We start from the raw sequence: 20,376 nt of genomic DNA on the forward strand, positions 1-20,376 counted from the left end.
TGCCATTCATTTAAAATAGGTGTGTAGAATGGAACATTTATCATTGGTCTCTGAAATACGTATTTACATAGTACCAATGAGGGCCTTCTTTCCCAGCATTTACTGGTATTAAAATAGTTCCTAAAAAACACAGACATTCATCATCTCAAAATGATTTTGATTTCAATGAATGCATTTAGAGAATGTTCAGATTTTTGTCAAAAGATCTGAACATTTTGTTTTATACTTTTCAGGCAATTTTTCTTTACCTAACAGGCCAGCTGAAATTTTGGATGCAGAGAAGCTACAAGAATTGACATACTATGAGTTTCATTTCTCTTTCAGTAATGGTATAATAGCATTACAGTAAACATTTTCTCACTGTTGGGTAGTAAATTTAGCATTTGAAATATGACAGATATTTATGGTCCAAAAAGCTAGACCAAAATAAAAAAGCAGTTTTTCAAATACTGGGTGCAAAAGAACCTCTTGCTCACAGACTGCACCAGCAAATAGATTTTGGAAGACCAGCTGGATGATGAGTAGGATTCCCTAATGGCTCTGCACAGAAGTCTGTTCTTAACAATTAAAACCATTTGCTTTTATTGTTTTTGACAAGCGTAACAGTCTGGTAACAGGTGTGAGAATCTGCTTAAAAGGAGGAAACAAGAGAATGAAGATGCCTCAAAAATCTGGCAAGCTGAACAGAATCATTGTCTTCATCATTTTGACCACATTTCTGTAGGCGCAAAATATGAGTCTAAAAATGAAGTAATATATTTTATATAAAAATAATGCTTATTTTGCAGTTTCCAACAAGGTGATCTGTGGCTAAATATTGGCTGAAGCCATGCAACAGTGAGACAGTTGTCAGAATTAGTACCATCTAAAAAAAAAATAGTCATCTATGGAGTTTCATCATCTTGACCTGTCAATTGCCAACACTCTGCACATCACAGTGTTGATTTAAAGCTTTCCAACAGACAGCACACAGTTAAAAAAAAAAAAAAAAAAAAAAAAACTATTGACTAACCAAGACAAGGGAGCAGTCCTGCTGTCTACGTAGGAGACATTATGTCAAGGTTTCATATTTTCAATGATAGATCCAGATTATTTTTTTGAAACAGCCCTTGAATTTTCAATTATCTGAAAAAATAAAGCTTGAACCTTCCATCTCCAAATTATGGCCCCTTTCCAAAAAAGTCAAGTAAGCAGCTGGACAATATGCATCCTTGGAGGTGTCAAGTCTAATTATTTTTCTGACAGAAAGTATGTTTTTTCTTTAAGTCACTCAGTCATGCACACAAGCATATATATGCAATTGAATCACATTTTTAAGAGGAACTTGCTAATTTTCTAAGTGCACTTTAGTTGAGGAACATTTCCAAAATCATGAGAAACTTGACATATTGCCTCTTACTATGGGTCAAAAGATATAATTATTGTATCTGGGCTGATTTATTTCCTCTTGGAATGGTTTGTATTTGCAGTGAACTCTGATGAACCAACAAAGCAAAAGAAATCTAAGAACACACTCGATACAGGGATTTGAATGAATAGTTACCATTTCTGGCCATGGGAGAGAACAACTAACATGCCAGTTGTAGCTTCCCAAAACAGGAAGAAACTTCCTTCTAGAAATCATTACAAAGGAAACGTACAGGAAATCATTATAAAGAAAAGAAGTTTCCTTCTGTTCTTTTCAATATTATCAATGGGTATTCTTGAACAACTAAAAAATACTTTTTTTCCTACGATAAACAATATTACTACAATTACTCCTTCCATTCTAGCAATTTCACTAGCAAGTTGAAAGAGAGTAAGACTGTTCCAGTGCATCATTAAACTTACCTGACACCCACTGATGTTGACTATGATGTTAATCAGCATCATCTTCCCACTACTGTTTGGGATCTCAAGTTTACATGACAAATTCAGATTCCTGCTAATGTCAGGGAATTGTATCTAAATTTCTCTGGTACGGCTATTAGTAGATATACCTTTATCAAGGCATATTATTCTGAATAATAACTCAAGTTTCAAAGGCCTGTCAATTTTTGGTTCCTTAGAGATTAATGGGTACTGCAGATAATACACAGGATTCTCCTTCTGGGATAATTTTACTGAACCTTAGGACACTTTCTAATGGCATTTTCTTGACTTTGGAAATCTGCTGTCTTCTCACACCAGCTCGTCTCTTCCTCCTCTGTGAATGCTGATGTTAGCAGCAGTTGCTAAAATGCTACATTGATTTTGCTGATGAAGAGAAGACAAGAGATATCTGGCTCATACAGGCAGTTTGAATGGATCTGTCAGACAACATTTTTACTAGATTATGGAAAGGCCCTTGAAGTACATTTATTGTACAATGGGAAAAGTGTATGTATATGAACAAGAGCCCAGAATCCATGTCACTTTTCAATGACTTACTTTGAGTCTTTACAGCAATAAATGAACCAAATTGGATTTCATTTTGAGAGGTTGTCTTCTAGTTCCCTAGCTGAATTCTAATATGATACAATAAATGCTGGGGATTCTGTCGTATTAGCCTTAATCTGTCAAATCTGGATTTTCTTTTAAAGTAAAACTATCAATCGATGTAAGCTCTAGAGTTCATTTAATATCATTAAATATACATCAAAATGCAGGTTAAAATGTACTTGCACATTGGAGAACCTCAAAAGTTGTATCAGTAATAATATTTTCAATCTCAGAGGAGAGGCATGAATCAAAGAGTTCTTAAAAATGCTTGTTTGGTAGTGCTGACAATTTAGAATCAAAAACATAGTTTCAGTCCTATCATCTGTAATAGATGCAGTAAACAAAACTGGTTCAGTGGATAACAAGAAATAAAAGTCACTATAGTATTTATTATAAAAGAATAAATGAATGTTATGCAAAGCTGAAAAAAATCTTCAGTTTGCCACAGGTCATAATAAATAAATATCCATAAAACTTTAGACTTACATGGTTCTGTAAAACCAGGTTAGATATCCAATAGCAATAGATTTACTTGAACAATTGGTGTAAAACATGCCAAGCTTCATTCTGCTTATCAGTAATAGTACTGGACTATTAATAATATCAAGAAATCTTGGATGTTCAGAACACAAATTCCGTTCTCTAAGGAACACCAGAACTATGACCCTAGCTCATCTAAAAAAATGGATCCCTCAAATACAAATGTAATAATGAGAGAAAGCAGACATCCATCCATCCATCCATTTAATGTTTTATGAGTTTTCTTTATTTTCACTGAATTTTCTTTACAACAAACAAATCCAGAAATATTTTTGCATACTTAAAATGACTTTTTTTACATCGTAGATTGGGCATACTACTGGTCATTTTAGTTGTCCTTATGGAATAGGAATTAATATTTTTGCTCAGCATGGATATCCTCTACTTTGACATATTTACTTATTGCCACAGAACTTTCTAAGTCACAATGTGTAACTGTAAGGTATAAAAATCACCAGACAGTATCACTTTTTAGGCTGAAGCTGTTTCAAAGCCTGCTTGGTCCCTCAGAAATCTGAAAATAGTTCCAAGTTTGATTGTATGTTTTGCTGGTAGTAGTTGTCAGTAAGTTGTTCAATCAACTACAAACAGCCTTGCTATAAGATCCCCTAAAAAGCTGATTGAGTTGTCTTTCTGCAATATTCCAGACCTGTTGAAAGTATCAGAGACAGAGTAATTCTGGAGCAGCCCAAACAATACCTTAGCACATTCTAATTTTCCAAGATCAGTATCTGGCGATAGTTTTTAGTTATATATTATATCCTATAACCTAACAGACTTATAGACAGCTTACTTTATGTATGCTACAGTGCACATGCTTTTTATTAAGAGAGAAAGGAAGCATAAGATTAAATTGTGAATTTCTCACTTCAAAGGAAGATAGAAAGAGGTATTTTAGGTCTGTGGCAACCTTCATTTCCATGACTCCAAAGTTTCAGTGGTTAGTCACAAGAACAGGTTTTGATGCACCATGTAGTAAAAAGAAATATTTCATATAAGGTAACACAGACAAGCAAATGAACAAACAAAAAAGTTCAGGAATGGCAATCCAGAAAACATTTTGGTATTTTGTTAGCACCTCTGCATCACTTTATATATTTCCTAAAAATAAAAGTATCTTGCTTTCTCAAATGTAACTTCAAGCTTTCTAGACAGTTACTAGGTAGGATGTGCATAAACAAAAGCACTTGTATGTTTGTATTTCTTTTCTCTTCAATTTGAAATTAAGTTTCAGGTTGATGGGTTATATGAAGAGCAAGTGACTTTGTTATACACTGAGTTCTGGAATGAATGTTTCTAGGAATTCTAAATTAACATTGGATTGAAATATCCATGAGGTATCTGTTGTCAGATCACCTCTGATCCAAGACTGATAAACATGCATAAATGAAACAGGTTGCTTAGAGTACTCTCAGAGCTTTGTCAGTAATTTTTCTCCCCAGGAGACTCATAAAACCACTGTATATGCACCAGCACTCTTCTCAGAAACAAAATATTAACTGGTATTTCCCTAACAAGATACTTGCTTTATAACCCTCATCAAGAAACTGGCTTTACAAATGTTGTGCTCTTTCTGCCATAAGGAGAGGCATAATCCATAGGCACATCAGATACTGCAGATTACATAACCAAATTCTGGATCATTTATTGGGCAGTTTCCAACCTAGATATTATACAGACAGTTAACTCTTTCTTGCTAAGTCTGATAAAAGCTGCCTGTACCCTAATGCTCTACTGCAAGGTAGCCAGAGTAGATTCAAGCAGATTTATTGTCCTGTAGTTTTGTTTGTGTTGCTCCTGCTATATACAGAACCAGTCTCCAAAGCATCTGTTAGGAGCTCAGATCCCTGAAGACATGTATTCAGTGCATGGAAGAAATGTAGCCATTTTATACTCCATATCTCATGGCTTTATATTGCAAATATTTACCTGGTTTTCTTGAAGGAAAATGTGAATTCTGGGATTACTGTTTTATACCTAACATATATATGGTTTATGTTTTATACATGACAGTACTGCCCTTCCTCCTTCTGTTGTGGTAACTCAGAATTTACTACCATAAAAATCTCAAGTGATTTTTCCTCTGATTTTAGGTGCTTGCCTCTTAGATGTGATTTTTAATTTTTAATTTCTATAATCTTTTGTTGTGACTTTAAGTTGTCCTTCGAGTATTTTGATTTTAGTATCTGCTATGGGGGGAAAAAAAAGACAAAGTGAAAGAAAAAACAAGATTTTCTTAAAAAAAAAAAAAAAAGCTGGAAAACATTATAATCATGACTTACAAAAAAGTACAGTTACTCAAAAATTTAGCATATGCTACCACTCCATTCTGAACTTCTCTGTAGAGGATACAGATAAATTAGCATAAAACTTTCAGTGGAAATTGGCATAACCTAATCTTATATTGGATTTCCATATATTAAAAAGTGTAAAGTCATTAAGAAATTGTATTTTATATTATATGTCTCTCATCTAACATCTCAGTTAAATGTACTTTGACTTCCTTCTGGCATTGATCCTTCTTTATTTTTAAATGTTTGAATAAAAGAGTATCTGCACATCTGCCTGTTCTCTTCTATGCCCTCTCTAATGCATACCCAGCACTAAATCATTTCCTGGACACAAATATCTACCATCAACATCGAGGCAACATCCAATTATTTTCGAAGAGATAAAGGAAAGCATATTACTATGTATAGTGGTGTATTCATTTTCAACTTAATAATAGCTATGTACTGAAGAGATTACTGAGAGTAAACACTGACACATTCAAGATGAAAGATCTACTTGGATCATTTCAGAGAATTTTGAATTTTAAAACAGTTTTATCAGACTGCAACTAGTGATCTCAAAATAGCATTACAACTAGTTATACAGCAAGCAATTTGTGATTACCTGTCTTCTACCCATACCTAATAGCAGGACATAATTTAATTGGGTTGTTAAATGGGTGCTTTCTCTCTCTCTCACATTTTTTTTTTTTTTTTTTTTAGTACATGATAATAGGTAAGTCAGAAAAAGAATAAGTACTGATAAAAGGAGTATTTATAGCCTTTAAAATCAAACTGCAGCACTCGTGATCCTTTAATTCTAAACATGGATCACATTCACATTCACTTAAAGGTTACTAGCAAAGCTCTTTTATCAGAAAAACAGTCAAAAAAGGGCCCAAATGATACCTTTCCTCATTATCCCCTCTGTTCACCTTTTAGATCATATTCACATGAAAAGAAAGATATTTTTTTCCTTTATCCTGCAAAATAAAATTTTAACAAGAGAGTACCATGAGTCTCTGCTGGGCAATCTGTGTTCATCTGCACAAAATGAGCAAAGAAATGTGGCAGAAATCAGTGAGGTTATCCTTCCATAGATAGCTACAGTCACTGATACACATAGGAATCAGAACAGCAGCTTCCTTACATTCCTTTCAATAGAAGTAATGTCTCACGTTGGACTATAATGTAAAAGCAGTGATACAAGACATGTTCCAGTACACTGGCATACATAAGCATTATGGGACCACTATTTAGAAGCTCTATTTCTGAGCTGAAAAGAAACACAAAAAGATAAATGTTTAAGTAATAAGTAGTTCAGTTAGGAAAATGCGTATGGATTCTAACATCAATGTCACTCATTCTGTATTATTTTGAAATATTCTCTTCTCCATTGATAACACAAAGTTTCAAAGTCTTTCCCATCAAAACACCTCAGAGATGTTGCATAATTAATTAAAGAAAATGCTTGCTAAAACTTGAAAGAAAGCTGAAGTAATGGTACTTTTAAACTTGTTGATTGTTCTTTTTGATATATGCAAAGAGATGAACAAGAAAATAAGTTTGCTAAATATTTTGCTTTGGCAAATATGTAAGGGTTCAGAATCAAACAAGTAAGTTCAGAACCTTCTTCTCAACACATTTCACCCTGGAAATAGGACAAGACTAGCTGTTTAATAGGAAAGCTGTAATTACTTGGGCATGAAGGAAAGTACATTCCTCAGAAAAGTTGTCAAACAGAAAGTTAATATATGCAATTTTATAAGAAAAGGCTACTATGCTTCTCGGCTTCAGACTGAAGAACAGACTATTTTGATAGAAAACACAAAACCTAACAATTTAAGATTGGGCTCAGGTCATCTGATCGAACAGATATTAATTCTCTTCCCTCAAGTGAAAGACAGACATTTAAAGCATGACTGCTCTCAAGAGTATTCTTAGAAAGAGTGCGGTAGAGTTTCATGTATAACATATCAATTTGTTAGTAAATGTTCTCTTAAATAAAAATGGATAGCATCATGCAACCCATCACATCTTCCACACTACCATTTGTTTGACCTTGCTTCTAGTCATACTTTCTGAATGACTTAGATTCTTTGTTTCCATGTGCCCTTGTATTGTGTTTCTGAGCACCAAAAGGACCTGTATTCCCACTCATGTCTACCCTTCCCAGAAGAATTGGAAAGCTTATAGGTAATCAGTTGCCTTGCAGTTACTCTCAGTGTTAAACAATGCCAGATAGAGAATGTTTTTTTTAAAAATGTAGTGCAATAGAGAGTTTAATAAAATTATTTAGATATAGAGAACTTGCAGCCAACTGTCTTGGCTGGATCTCTCTAATGGTTCTGCAAGTTTTTCTGTTTATGTCATTTGCTGGTGAATAAGAAGAGGTGCAGAGATGGGTAACTGAGAAACAAATTCTGTAAACCCTACCTCATCTCCAGAGGGTAGTCACTTGTTTACAAAAATGGAGGGATTTTGACCTTTTCTGATATTTTATGGTAGTACATTACAGTTCAATGGTCTGTCATTATCCCCATGCCCATAACCTGCAAACAGAAGGTGAAGAATTTTTCACTCTTTCCAGAGTATACACATCTGAAGAATGCTAACACAAAGAAATTGTTTCTCTGAACCAAAGACTGGCTCCAAGCAATCAGTTAGTTGTCTGAGAGCTACATCCATGATTGTCTTTTCCAGTAAAGGACAACGGAGGACCATTCTTTTTTGGATGTTAGTGCATTCTAACTATCTTAATGGAGATATCTTCAATGACTAGGGACAAATCCAGTCAGGTAAAGAGAGATGTGAAGGCAAACTAACTTTGTGAAGTTACAAATGGGGAAGCAACATACAAGTTTTGACATAAGGCTTCACAAACTGATTATTTGCTATCTCTGTATGTAATATGAAATTTAATAGATGCAAAGTGAACCTTAGCATTACTGATTTAATTATTTGCCATAATTACTGTTATGAATTTGAAAAAATACAATACAAGGTTGCCTTCATCCAGGACAAGGTGTCATCAGCTGTTTTATCACCTTTCTGTTTAATGCCCTGTAGAAAAACTTGAGGTTGTTAAGAACAATAGGGAAACCAAATGTCAGATATCTGAAAGCAATTAATTTTACTCAATACGCTCTATACGTATCTGATACTGTGTGGTGGCAAGGCCACAATGAACATGCAGTCCTGTGCAAAATGATGGCTGTGGTGAGGGCAGAAGAATGGAGAGATGACAGAAGAGAAACTGTAGTACCTCAGGAAGCTATCTTCTACACTGACAGTAATTTACAGTCAAAGAATCCAGGAATATGTCTTTTCTGTCACTAGCTGTGAAAGCCCCCTAATGCTAAGTGGGAAGTTTTCTGTAACAGCAAGGAGCTTGTTAAGCAGTTTGAGTTTGTAGAAGTGAATGATGTTTCTACATCTGTAGTGTTTGACTGAAGGAAAGTAGAATATATTTTTTTCCCAGATACTGTCCATTTGCTGTTTCTGAGATGTAGGCTAGTGTCCTTTTCTGCTATTACTGTCATGATTAGAGAAGATCTGAAGTCCACATAAGTATTACATTGTTTCTAGCACCTTTTAACTATGTTCCGCTCTCCTACTCACTGGACAGCAGAGAACTGTCTTATTATGTGGACTGACTCTAAGACAATATGCATGTTAGGCAAAGAGATCTTGGACAATGAAGAATAATTCAGAATATGCAATAAACAGACAAAGTGTGCTTCTTGTTTCAGAATAATACACAGATCTCACCCATAGTAAAGGTCAGCTGTGGATACCTTCTGGCCTTTGAATACTAACACAGTTTTAGCCTCTGTTGTGCCATAATGTTTCAGTCTTCTTTACGAAGATATTACACTGAAAATTTCTTGTCAAGAATTCTGATTTTCATCTCTTGAATTCTGGATTGGGTTTAATCACAATGCAGATAGGGAAGTCTGACTGGAGTTCATTTCACTATTTTCATTATTTTTATGCAACATTGCAAAAACAGACAAAAGCCTATTGTTATTTAGGAACTGTGCTCATGAGAATAAGGAGGAAATTGTTTTATATTCAGGTTCATTAATGACCAACAGCCAATTAGATTTGATTCTTGCATGCTTAATTTTATTGCTTTCTCTGAACCAGGCAGTGGCTGCTTTTAAATGAGAAGGTATATTTGAGAACTTTTATGTAAAACATAACTGAAGTTTCTATCTATGTAAGTAAACAAATCTGATCTACAGGAATGTTCTTTTAACAAGAAAGATACATGCATATAAATAGTGGTTTACAATCTACACTATGTTTCTATACAATATAAGAAATATAAGAAACATAAAGAGCTACAGATGAATACAGGGGGAAAAACCCTAATATACAAGTAATTATCTGTTTTGTTTATAATTATCTCCAAAAGTTTTTATTCAGTATTCTTTTTTTATTCAGTATTTATTATGAGACATTAGTGAAAGGTGGGTTTTTTTGTTCCTTGACTGGATAAGCTTTATCTAACAGGAAAGAAACCAAATAAATACAAAGATGCTGTCAGTCAGGTGAACTTGTCTGATATTAGGTTTATCTCCTTTTGATGAGTGAATACTTAAATATTATAATAAATACTAAAAGGAATTCACTGAAAAGAATAGCATCCTGGAGAAAATGAGGTATAATAATTCTGTATTCCAGATAGAACAAACCAATCTAAAAAAATGCAGCACAGAGCATACTCAGTAAAATAAAATAGGTCAAATTCTGCCAACTGACATCCACATCAGCTCACATTGATAGGCAAAACTCAGGCTGAGTCCATCTTCTGATGAATCTCAAATACAAAAGAAATCCTTTCTCCAAATACCAGTCCTCAGACAAGCACAATATCCTGATTTCTCTATCTTACCTTATGAAAAAATGATACTGTCAACATTTCCTATAAGTTTGGGTTACACCTTTCTAGATATCTGTATCTAGATACCTGTATCATGTAATAGTTTGTGCTTACTCATTTATTTTGGTACAAGGATATTTTTCTGATATTACTATACTTAGCATTTTTATTTCTGCCATCTATTCATAGTAGAGTCTTAAAGGAAGTAGTTTCCTCTCCTGACTCCCAGAGGTCAGTCATACATTGTTGACATTTTAACGAAACACCAAAATTCTCATTGCAATTCATTGCCTAGTTACAAAAAAAATCATAATTTAAAACTGCTTGATCAGCTATACTCTCACTGGTTTAATTTTAACTAAACATGGCTTAAGCAGTCTTAAAAATAAATTTTGACATTCTGTATCTGCTACACCTAGCCTCTGAGATTGACACCAACAGGTTGTAAATATTTTATCCAGAGAGTATCTTTGCTTAAGGATTTTGGTTTCCTAGGAAGTTCCCACAGACCAGAAAGAATGCTTGAAGAAACATGAGACTGTCTACAGTTCACATTTAAGCAGAGGTTTCCTAAAGTATTCTAAAAGTTTACACCCCTCTACGCAGCAGACTATTGTCTTTCATTTTCTAACTTTATTTCTCTTAGTCCTGAGCTGGGTTTGATCTGCCTGTCTTCCTTATAATAAGCACACCAATAAATGCCAAAATGTTTTTAAAGTAAAAAAGTCTGACTTTCTTAGAATCTAAACTATTTTTTTTAACAGAAAAAGCTCAAAGTGACTAGGTCAGATGGAATTCCAGTAAGAGATTATGAACAACATAATGTTCCAGTGTGTCCATGCACTCAGGCTTTCAGTCATCTCAGTGGCTTTCTGAATCACAGCAAACTGCTGACTTTAGTCACTTCGGCACTTTAGGAAGTTTCTACTCTCTGCTGGTTCCCAGTTGTTTCCTCTGGGCCTTTTTCCATTCCTTTCTTCTGTGTGTCACCTCCTGAAATGTCTCTGAACTTCTTTCCCTTGAGTCTGCTCAAGGGAAATTAATTGGAAAATGAGCAAAAAGGAAATGTATTTCTGTTCTTATGCTTTCCCTCAAGATACAACTACTGGCAGTACAGCTAGTTTGGCCACTCAAAACTGCATTTCCAATAATACAAATTTCTGTTCAGATCAGGTAACTCTTCCTGTTCATTTTACATTTTACATATTCTCTCTAAAAGTCTGTTTTTCTTGTATTGATTATCTAAAGAAGTCTAATGGCTTACCTGTTCACAACTTAGCCTCTGTAGTATCCTTACAGACAGTGCTTCTGTGCTACGTAATAACGCTTCTGTGTTGTATTAAATGAATTCATGCAGTTCATTGAAAATGAATGAAAAGGTCTTGCCTAATTCATAACACCAAAATGAAGTCCATCACAAGTTGTGTGGATCACTCCCCTTTTCTATAGAAATGGTTCATGCAGACATGAAAGCATAGTATAAATTTTAATAATAGTGTACTGTCAAGATAGTGATGTTCTCCTTGCCATAGGCAAGCTGGAATAGGGAATCCCCCGGACCCCAGAAAAAACAGTCGTAGTCTCCCTCAGGCTCTTTTCCAAAGCATCTTAAAATAAAAACTGTTATTTGTTTGAAATTTATAAAAAGAGACTACTACAAGAGCAATCTCAATGTTAACACCCTTTTATAGGAAGCCAGACAAGTTTTATGTCCTACCTATTCCCCTCCGAGTTCTGAAAATGAAGTCTGGGGGGCTTCAGGAGACTACAGGGTTATGCTGGTTTTGGTAGAGGACAATCTTTATGAAAAATTGGAAAAATGAAAACAATAAAGATTTTCCTTACCATTGGTCAGCATCTTCTATACTGACAATACTCCAAAATAAATCCTGTTTTTGAGGGGGTTCCTGGAGCTGGCAATACATGCTGTGTTCTTTAAGGTATCAGAAAGCTTCTTTCCAAAGGCTGGTAATGAACATCTGAGCTCTTTCTGAAAACAAACGGAGATTGTCATCCTGTATCATGCAGTAAGGGCTGAAAGGAATCTGATGAAAGAGAGAAATTTAACCTTCTTGGCTCCTTACTCTTTAAATCAAATAAAAGTAATTGTTTGTCCGGAAATATTTTAACAGGGGAATAAATGCACTCAATTTTGTTTTTAAGAGAGTCTGCTATACGAACACTGGTAAAAAAAAAAAAAAAAGGAAAAAAGAAAAAAAGAAAGACTGAAACTTCATTCAAAAGAGAAGAAATGCACAGAAATTAAAAATTATAATGGAATCTTGGTCCCCTTTTTATTTATATCTCTGCAGTTTAAGCATTTCTCAACTGGGAATTTGTTCTTTATCCTAAGATAGCCTTGTTTTACCGGTGATGATTGCTTTATAACCTATATAAGGTGTCACTTTTATCAAATGATTTCCTTGTCATCTAAGGCCGCTTAACTATTGTTCTAAAACTGCATCTAAGCATATCCCCGAAAATCAGTACTTTCTTATATTGCACTGACCTGAACTACCACTGATTAAGGCAGCAATTTAAGTAAGTTTTGCTGTAGCCATCTTACTGCTTAAATAGACAGATATATTTTCCCTTGTGAGATTGGAAGGGAATTGTCAGAAAAGAAGGAAAAAATGGAGAAGTTCTTGAAATTATGATGTTTAATAGCTTTAAAACTTATTTTAAAACACGGAGTCCAGAACTTGTCTTTTAGCTGTTCTGAATAGTTAATTGTTTTTTAAAATGTACGGTGCACGTACTTGGATGGTGTCAGATTTAAATGTCTACTCACTGGTTCTTGTTAACCCTTTCTTATACAGTAATGGTTTGTCATAGCATCTGTTCTAGAGGGAATGGAGTTTAAATGAAAGTTATTTATCCAAGGTGGAGAACATACCTATATATGTGCAAAAGTATAACATAATGGTATGGTTAGTATAGGAGTTGCCTAATGATTATTTCATAGTTAATTAAATGGCACACATTTAATGATCATGGTACACAAGATTTATACTCTCAGCAAAATAATTCCAAAGTTCTTTAGTCAATAGTCAAAGTTGGGATTTTTCCATCTTCAGCATTTAGCTTATACTTTTACAGTATGATTTTAAGAATACTTTTACCTTCTACATTGCTAGGATTCTACTTGAATCTTATTTCTTTAACAATCCTTTATCAGACTCACCTTCTCTGTTTGTGTCTTGCATCATTTTTCACAACTTTTTTTCTTTTGCTAGGTTTGTTATGCAGTTTTTTTTTTCCATGTGACTTTATTTATGGAGTAGTTTATACCTTCCTCACCCATCCTCTTTGCATTCTTTTCCTTCATTTCACTTTTTTACATTCTTTGCCTCTCTACTGCCATTTTCAGTTCAGAGCCTAATTCTCCAAGGAGATGTACAGCCTGCCTGCTACTTTGAAAGACAATGCTGGCTTTAGAATTCTAAACAAAAAGAGTTTTGTCTCTGTGGCTGCTTGTAGAATGTTTTTTGGAGCACATACAAATTACCAAATTAGCCCAACAGGGCCAGAAACATACATCTATTCTAGATGACCTTACAAAGGAGTAGGTTTGGCTCAGATCCTTGTAAACATTTCTAATCTTTAGTTAAATTATATTTAGACAAAGGTTGAAATACTTTAGAATTTCTATTACAAAAACTCAGTTTGCAGAATTTACTTTCTTTTTAAAAAAAACATACTATTGTCTCAGATGCATTATAGGGGGAAGGGTGGTTGGCTTATTGGTAGTCCTGACAACCATGTAATTGAACTGAGAATAGATTTGCTTATGAAGGTTAGAAAAAACTTTAAAGGATACCTCCAGATCCCCATTTTTCTTTAACCTTAGATTTCTTTTGAGCTCCACAATCTGTTAGATCAGTTGGAGAGCCAAGATTTTTTTTTTTTTCATACACTAATATTATTTCTGAATTTGAGAGGTCATTAATTTGCCTTTCTCTATTTAGTACAACAGCACTTTCATTTTTCAGGAATGCCTTTGTTTCCAACAATATAGAAAATTAAAACACAGAGCTTCTTATTGCATCACATTTATTATAGATTTGTGTATTTGCCAACAACAAGCACAGATTTTGAAAGGCTAGAACCATATGGTGAGTAAGTGCAGGCTAATCAGTCCCCTTCATGAAAACACCTCATTCTGATCTTTAATGTTAACTGACTTTAGCTGCAAATGATAAAGATCGAGGTCCTTCTGGGGAGGGGGAAACTATTCCTGATCAGCTTTTCTCTAAGGTTAATCTCTTTCATTCCATGTCATGCTTTTTTTTTCTTCTGCTCTTGACCATGCTCACTCACATTTCTTTATTCTAGTCCTGAAACACTTCTTCCCCTCTCACTTTCCGACATGCTATCGTATTACACTGAATTGCAAATGCATCAGTGCTACTGGTTTTGACAACCAAAATAGCATTTCTTCTTCCTTTATTTGATATAGATTGACATATGTTTGCATTTATAAAAATCAAGTTATGATATGATTTTTGTTTTTACAACGTGATGCACTGAAGGAAATAGGAGCCGGAACACTTGAGATGTCATAGATCATGCCTTGTGCCATTGTTAAGAATTCCTAAAACTTAATGGTCTAATTTCGTGCCTAGAAATATTTGATGAAGTCTGTTGGAATAGAAACTCAGGCTTCCAAGTAGAAGTTATGTCTGTTAGTCTCTATAAAATTGTTTTTTACCATTAGGAATCCCTGGAGGGGAATATCTGATCAGATATTGTTAGACTTATGTCCCACCACTCTTGGTGAAACAGAGTATTTCAGCCCTCCAATAAAAGCATGACATCAATACACTCACTTATCTTGTTTTGTGTTCTCTTTTCTCATTGGTACACAGTGGGACAAATCATACGGTCTACTGACTCCATCCCACTTCTATCTCTAAAGTACTTTCCAGGTATCTGTGCTTGAGGGCTTTGCATATTGATCCCCAAGAAAATGGTATGCTCAGAAAAAGGCCTCACTACAAATCTGTTTCTTTTTTACATGACTGATGTCTGAGCTCAACAATCCCAGAAATCCTCTCTGTAGACAGCACTTCTGCTAAACTTACTTGCTAAATATCCTTCCCCCAGGCCCTGGCTTCTAAGTTCTAGTGCCCTTTGCTAAGTAGTTTTGTCACAAAGCACTTCTTAGACTCTGCTTGAACTTTCACTTGCTAAAACACCTACCTGCATACAAACTTATCCAGCATTTGTCATAGCTATTATGTCTTCTTTTTGTTTTACTGTAAGAAGGGAGGCTGAAGACAACTACTATTTTACTAACTCTTTGCCTGCTATATCCAAGTAATTCTCCCTGGTTTTCCACTGAATACAACAGTATAAAGTCCATCTCTACAGAATTCATTCATATAACATGACTTGCCAGTTCAGCACCTGACCTGTTCAGTCTTTTCATGTTCATGTCTAATTCTACTCTGTGATAATGCCAAACATTTCACATCCTTTACTTTCCATTTAATGTTGGTATAGTTGAAAACCTCATGTTTTATTAACTTTAACCATTGTTAGTGTTGTTAGGAAAAGGTTTCATCATTGCTCTTTGACAAAGATATTTTATCTCAAAATTTTATCTCGAAGATTAGTATTTCTTAAGAGCAAAGTAATTCAGAAGTAATTATATATTCTCATGTATTTCTCATACATCTTGGAGATCTAAAAATCTAAAATAGAGCAAAAAACATCACACAAATAATACATATTCCATAACTAGTAGCTAGACTGGGGAAAGGCCCAAAAAGAATGTTGTTATAAAGATAGATATAATATGTATTAGCCATATAAGTGTTCAGGAATTACAGGAAAATAAATGTGTAAGGCAGATAACGTATAAAAGACATGTTTGAGAAAGTGGTTTGATACACTTCTTTTCGGGTAATTTTGATTCCTGAGCACTCTGGAGTGGATGTTATACTTAAGAATAAATAATATTGTGAATATGAAAGTGGATAATAAACTGCTGAATATATATCTTCATGAGGAAAAAAGGTTTTGATTTCAATACCTATAACTCACACCTTCAATTTTACTGTAGTATGTCTGCAACTTTATATTATAAATCTGAAATTAAAACTTCATGTTATAAATTTGAGCTAGTTAGGAAGATGTAGCAATAGCCACATATGTTCAAAGGGTCCTGAATTTCAAATCTTCACATGAGAAAATCTGTCCTTTGTCAAGTATAGAACCTAAAATGTCAAGACTGAAGAAACATAGAATGGAGACTTAAGTGACTTCTCCCCAAAAGACATCACCATGAAAACATTGAAAGTAATACATGGCACAATCAAGAAAAAAATCATTTGAAATTGCAACATTGATAAGAAAATAGTGGTACTTCTCAAACCCTGGGTTAAAGACACTTGGGCTCTTTGGAGCTCAAAATCTGGTGTGGATTCTGGCACAGCTCAGCTTCCATCTGTGTAATCAATGAAATCACTCACTGGGAATACAGAAAACCCTGGAGTCTTCTAGTTCATTTTCACAGTCCAACACAACTAACTCCTTGTTTAATCAAGAAATCTACTCAGCCTATGCTTGAGACTAAGGATCTTGCAATTTTTAAGTGCTTACTTTCTTAGTGTAACAAAATAGCGTTGCTGACTGCAGACAGAAAAAAAACCCAAGAATCTCAGTACTTTTCAAAAGTGGAGACACTCAGATCTCTGTCAGAGCATTTTGGGCTGAGTCTAATTTTAATGCAATGTAGCTAATCTCTGGAAGAGGTATAGGAATAAATCTGTTGACAGCTGGTTTTCTGTCTTTTTCAGATACTAAGGCAAATTTCACATTTTGAACAGATCAGTACTGTGACATGCTGTTGATGATATATTTTCTAAGAATATTTCATCCTCAGACAGGTTTAGGTTGATCTTACTATGCAACTATTGAACTTTCAATAGCCTAGTGAAATAGCGTTACTCTTAGTAGCTTTATTTAGCCAATGCATTATTTGTTGAATTGAGTAAGTAACTGGGTAGATATCACTTAGAAGTTGCTTAACTAAGAGTCAGAAACAGTTCAGTTCTATTGGATGGCTTAATCACAATACTCATCTCAGCTACACATGTGATAAATGCTAAAATTAGAGGTGACTACAATAAACACCAGTGTGGGCAAGATTTGTAGCTTAGGTCGTATTGCATATGTATACAGCTGAAAAACACCTTTGTATTTGAATACTACCATGTGGGGCCTCTTGTTGTGAGAAAAGAGAACCTGCTGCACCTACAGACCAGCCATGCTTCTCTCATCACCTAAGAATGACTATTGGGGTTAATACACATGGTCAAGATGAAAATATTATTTGGTTGTCTATGTGACTGACTTCTGTGTTAGTGCTCTTCAATAAGCTTGACGGGAGAGAATGGATAGTCTTGGTCTTACAGTACTTGATGGAAGATACTTAATATTAACATTTCCTTTTGCTTATTTTTGCTTGGTGGCAAAAAGATCACCCTTTTTCCCAGAAATCTTTATTTTGTTTATTCTCATCTGCTTATCCACTATTTTCTTTATTGTGTTTAAAAGTACCTTTCTGCAAGAAAGCCTACTGCACTTGGAAAGCAGAGTAACCAATTATATGACTATTGGAAGTATTCACATGGAATATGTGCATGCGGACTGAGCAGTGGGCTGTAAAAACAATAATAAAACCCCACGCTTATTTTGTGTTATCTTTCCTATTATACATGAATTCAGTGAATTCAACAATTTTGATTTGATGAAGTTCTTTCTTATTTCTTGGCATCATAACCATGTAATTGGTCTTGTAAAGTGCTTAATTTCACACTTATCTTTTTATTCATGTAATATGGACAGTGGTATCCAGTTCATTGTTCCATTGATAACACAGCTGATATCTCAGATACATCCAGTGTTTCAGAAGACAGCTGGTCAATTTGTTTCATTGAGATTAACTACACAAAAAATGAATTATTGTTAAATTTTTAAAAGATTTACATCTTCCAGCTTTTTTCTGAGCTAGGCTGATGTGTATTATGAATTATTGTTAAATTTTTAAAAGATATACATCTTCCGGCTTTTTTCTGAGCTAGGCTGACCTGTATTATCTTTATACAGCACTTAGTGTAAGTTTTTTGAAATTTTTCAGGTAGTATCTAGAATCACATGTCCCTGCTGTTAATGTCTGCTAAAATATGAATGTTAGGTGGAGACTATTTTATGAAGTAAGAATTTTTCTACCTGACAGTATTTATTTTTGCCAGATACAGGAGAAGAGCAAAAAAATTCTGCAAGAACATTTTTTACTGACCATTTAACAGTTTCTAAAGGCTCACTTCAGTTTATATTCACTATCTGGGGGATCGGAGGTGTTAATCAGAAAATAGAGATGCTTGGATTCATTTCAATTAGTTTAATTTCTGTCAGAATGCTATAGAACTAGCTGCAGAGCTCAGACAGGATAGAATAAAACTCATTCAAAATTTCTTTCTGCCAATGAACTCTACAAAGAGAAAAAAATCTCCCCAAACCTGTAACTAAACTTAAAATATTATAAACTACATATACAATGAGAGATTGCAAGTTCATAATCCAAAGGTGTTATCAGTACTCTTCACAAAGTATTGAGTGAATGTGAATAGGAGAAACTGCTGTTTAAATCCATCTGAGCCTGTAAATGATGACCTCTCCCCTCCAGTGAGAACATAAGGAAAAAAAGTGTTTCTTGCTCTCAAATGAGACCCTTTTACTATCTCTCAGCATTCTTATCCCTAAGAAGAAAAAAGAAAAAAACAAAAATAAATAACCAGTCAATTAAGCACTGATTTTGTTTGGTGGGACTTGTAGTGCTTTTATACTGAAAGGACTGTATTATATTATGATTGTAATTAATTTTAATTGGAATTGAATGCTATTGCTGTTAATATCAAGCTCCAGGTTGCCCAGAATATATACTCTGAGTATTCCACACATGGAGGGTGCAATTGTTTAATACCAGATTTACTCATCTGAAGATAGCTGATGTTACACAGCCTTTTGATTTAGCAGAGTGATGCAGCAATGTGCTGACATCACAGTACAAGTGTAGGATACACTTGGCTGAATATAGCAATTGCAGCATATAGTTAAGTCACAATCAAGTATGATTCTCATTACTACTCTTTATAATATGCTAACTAGCATCATGCTGACTGTCCCCAATCTCCAGGAAGGAATATGCTAACCTACTGGCACATCCTGTTGTATGGGAGATGATCAAGACCACAGATAGCTTTTGCTTTTTGTTTCCACAGAAATAGTGACCTTTCCTGGCCCTTATACTTTACACAATTTAATCTCAAAGACTTTTTTTGCACAGATTCCTTCTGAGGTAAAGAAGTTTTAAAATCAAGGAATTTGGTAGTCCTAGAAAAAAGAAACTGTCTACAACTTGAAAAACTTTTCTCCAGAATTTTTTTGAGACACGATCTTTTAGGAACGAATTTTATGACATAAAAACTTCTTTTGCAATGTTCTGGCTTAGAGCAAAGCGTAGAAGTTCTATTCCTGTTGACTGTCAGTTTTAAGATGCAGCTGTAATTTTCTCAAGAAATTTTTTCTGGCTATTTTATGTCATTTTTTTTCTTTGTGTTTCTAAAGAAATCAAACCACAACAGTTGAGTTTTCTGTCTTAAAAAGAGAGAATTTATATGCAAGTATTTCTTAATGTTGGGAAGATTTCCTGCAGAATATCTAGAAGGGAAACTTTTCTTCTTCTGACTTTTATCCATGCCTGAATTACCTCCCCCACACATTGTACGCTTAATTAAAAATAAAATGAATAGAGATGATTTACCCCTGTTTGTTGATACATGTTTTCTAGCCTGTTACTATAACCTATATTAGCCTGTTATTATAACAGTCTAGTTCCCAGTGGAGTCAATAGGAAGAATTACAAGCATGTATCTTCATTGAAATCCATCTTTAGAAGCTAGAGATCTTGTCTGTATCACCCCCAGGAGTTATAAAACATAAATATTTATGACTCTTTAAGAGAGTTTGAGAAAGGATGAGCAAAAATATCAGTATATTAAACAAGTTACCTAACTTAGAAAAGAAGTCCTGAAACTAGAAGCAGAAGAAACATTGATTATCAACATATTTTAATCCAAACCTCTAAAACAGTAGGAAGAACATTAGTAATGTTTTTTTCAACTCTGAGCTTAGAAGATACCAACTATG

Source organism: Rhea pennata, chromosome 2, assembly GCF_028389875.1.
Source record: "Rhea pennata isolate bPtePen1 chromosome 2, bPtePen1.pri, whole genome shotgun sequence".
Classification (NCBI taxonomy): domain Eukaryota; kingdom Metazoa; phylum Chordata; class Aves; order Rheiformes; family Rheidae; genus Rhea; species Rhea pennata.